Below are 3,803 nucleotides of genomic sequence, written 5' to 3'. Positions count from 1 at the left end.
TGTAGGTGAGAGGGAGAAGCTGAGAAATGCTCAGCCGCGAGAACCAGAGGTGCGAAAGAAGGGAAGACGCGATTGACGAAGGAAAGGGAAAAGGGTTTCACCGCCGTGGTGTCCTGCCACCACTGCTGCCTCCGATCGGAGCCCTAGCCACCGGAGCCCCTACCGTCACCATTGCATGTGGGAGGAGGAGATGACATTGCTTATTCTGATTTTGCCCAAGTCTCTCATCGTCATTGGAATCACGAACCAGAGGTGGAAGGAGGTGTTCCTCCATCGCCAGCCAGCCACCAAACTATGACCAAATTGGAGACGTTGTTTCTATTACCTTCCGTTTTGGTAAGCTTATGAAGAAATTGCTCTGTTTCTGCCCTGTATCACCTTGCTCCGCAATTGTTTATGATTCAATTAGTTTTTCAGAGTCATTATTATCATTGTTCGGCGTTGCCTTCCTTGTCTAGAGCTATTGAATGTTTCTGCTGCGAGAATATTACTAGAATCGTTGCTGCTGCCACAAATTGGGGATACAGGGGATTCCTGCGTCAAATCCTACTATTGCGACATCGAGGTCGGGGTTTGTCTTAAAACTTAATTTTATCCTACAGAGTTGTTATAAATAGATATCGATGTGAAAAATTTATTTCTGTGATTATATTTGTCCTATGGATGTGGCTGTTGCTGTATCGAATTACAAATTACTTCAGTGATGTATGGTTATTGGTAAAAGAGTGGTTTGTAAAGTTATTTGATTTAATGTTATAAAATGTGGTTTTTTTCTGGTCTTGGAGTTAGTTTGTTAATGTAACTGAGTCAGTTTTTGAAATGATTTGAGATGTGAAAATGGATGGATTTTTGGAAGCGGTTTGGTTTTAAATTAGCTTGATTTTATAAATTAATTAATATTGGAGCTGGTTTTATTTTGAAGAAAAGACTTATTATTGGAAGTGATTCAATTTGAAAATAGTTTGATTTTAGAAGTTGATGAATTTTGGAAAAAACGATTGAGACTTGGGAATGGTTGAGAAAGGTTTGGAAAATGTTTTGGATGGGACCCAAAAAGGGTGGCAGAAATCCAAGTTTTAGAGGAGATGCTGCCAAAATTTTATAAAATTAGAAGTTTCATTTGAAGTAGTTATTTTAAAAGGTTTAATTTTAAGCATTATATGGTTTAAGATTACTTTATTTATCAAAGGAAGAGTTATGTTTTGGATTGGAAATTGTTAGTGAATGGAATGGAAAGAAGGATGATAAGGATTTTCTTTGAAATATGATTTTTGAATATATTGAGCTTGAGGGTGTTATCTCCCTCATGTCAGCTTGGGGTGGGTGTTATCCCCCTCATGTCAGCTTGGGGTGCTGTCTCTTCTCCCCATGTCAGCTTCGGATTCGTCCCATGGATATTATTGAGCTTGGGGTGTTCTTTTTTCCATGTCAGCTTGGAAATTTTTCCCATGGTATATTGTGAGCTTGAGAACATGTCGGGATGGCTACGTAACCGACAGTTGATATCAACAGCCATAGGATAGGCATTCATCATATGCATTTGTATGCTTTGCTTGAGTTTGAATTTGTTTGGGTCTGCCTAATTGCTTAACTGTTATTAACTGCTATCTGAGCTATTTGCTGTGACTGTAATCTATACTTGTGTTTTCCATGTATATTTTTGCTTGTATTTGTTTCTGTTGTGGTACCTTTGAGTTTGGATATTGATGATGAGATGATGATTTGGTTGTGGAGTTGTTTGAGTCGCTGAGTTGAAAGCTGTGTTTGGTTTCTGATGGACTTATTAGTAGAGTATGAAAAATCAAGCTGGTTCAGCATAGACTTAATGAATCTATGTTTGGAACAGATTGGTCATTCATACTGTTAGAAAACTTTTAATTTTCTTTTATAGGAAAAACTGTGCTTTGGATTTCTGGATATTTAATCACTGAGTTTGAAAAACAGTTTACCTACTAAATATCTTCTTATAATAAACTCTGAAAATCTGTGGTGAGACCATGTGGTTAGGTTCTCACCCCCTACAGACTTTTCTTTTCAGGAAACGGGCGAAAAAGCTTATGAAGAGTAGTTGAGTTTAGCTTATGCGATAGAAGATGTTTTAGTTTAGTTACCATTATTCTTCCCTCGGCATTAATATTATAACCTTTGCAAGAGGGATAAGAGTTTTGATATGTGAAGTTTATATATTGGTATGAATATATATACACTACAAGAAAATAGAGTTATTTTAACACTTTATTTTTTAACACCATAATTAAATGTCAAAATTAATATATATTTTTGACAAATATCACAAATGTCAAATTTTCTATGTTTTCTTGATGAATAATTTGACCGTAGAAAATTACTCTTCAATTTTGATACTCATTTATTTTCAATTTACTCCACTATTTTTCTTCTTTTTTGGGCTCTGTTAATTTTGACATCACACTGCTCTCAGTTTAGGATTATACTACTCATTCTTTATCTTATTATTTGTAAGTATTATAAATTGTATTGAAAAGTATGGATGTATGTTTTGAAAATTCGGTTTTAAGATTTAAATAGGCTCATATTTTAGTATTAAATATTTTAAGAGTCGTAATACTCGAGCTATCAAAGTGGCGCAGCCAGAAGCGTGACATTTTGATAGTTAGGGTGTTACATGTTTCACTCTCACACCATTAAATATCGAACCACTCTTAATTTACTAAAAATCGACAAAACAAATACATTCTGAAATTTTAAATTAAATTAAGTAAAGACAATACATTAAACAAGACTTGTGACTAGTTGAACCGTAATTTTTGTTACTCATAATTATGTATTAAATTACGTTATTAATAACATTTTATAACTTGAAATTGTTATGGGTATATTTAAAAAAAGTTTTTACAAATTTAGACACCTACAAAATTAGATGATTGGACAACTTTGTATTAATACCTTTGCTAATAGGTTTAGATTAAAATGTGATATAGAATTATAGATAATAAATTTTGAAAGTTCTATAAATTTTAAAATAATATTGATTTTATCATTTATTACAAAAATACAAATTCGTTTTGTTTATGGTATTTTCATAATTAAGTTCAATGCTTCATAATATAAAAAAAATGACAATATAATACAAATTCCAAATTTTAGTCGGTCATCATCTTCATATAATCATATTAATAAAAAAAATTATACTATACATAAAAAAAAATTAAATTGTGCACTGTTCAAAATTCATTAATTATATATCAAATTATACCAACAAAAAAAATTAACAAATAAAACGAATAAAACTGGTGCAATAATCAATTAAGTAAAAGCTATAATTAATATTTAACTATCTTTTTTGTCTTTAGCTCTCTAACTAAAGGGATTTTTTTGTCATTAAAAGATATACTAAAAGACAAAATCATACCCACTACCTGATCGTACATGGGAATTTCATGTTCCATAAAAGTAAGCGGAACATGTGATAATTTTTCTTAATATTATCTTTCTCCCACACCTGAACTTATTAAATACATTCTTCCTGGGAAAAGAAGTCAGCGTGCAGTTTTATAATATATATTATTAATTTTTTTATTGGATACTATTAATTATTTTTAATATGTTGTGAATAATTGTTCAATTTAATTGTGTACCTAAATTATTTAACAAAAAGAAAACCTTGTTAGGGTTAAAAATTTGTATATGACTTCAAAATTAATGAATTTTTCTAAAATAGACTAGCAGAATTAATATTTAATTTGTTTCTAAACTTACACGCAAATCTTAATTTAGTTTTTAAAATTTTAATTGTCTTTTTTTAGTCTCCAAACTTTACAAAC

The sequence above is a fragment of the Arachis ipaensis genome, chromosome B01 (genome assembly GCF_000816755.2).
Source record: "Arachis ipaensis cultivar K30076 chromosome B01, Araip1.1, whole genome shotgun sequence".
Taxonomy (NCBI): Eukaryota; Viridiplantae; Streptophyta; class Magnoliopsida; order Fabales; family Fabaceae; genus Arachis; species Arachis ipaensis.
Note: the sequence above shows the minus strand (reverse complement) of the source record.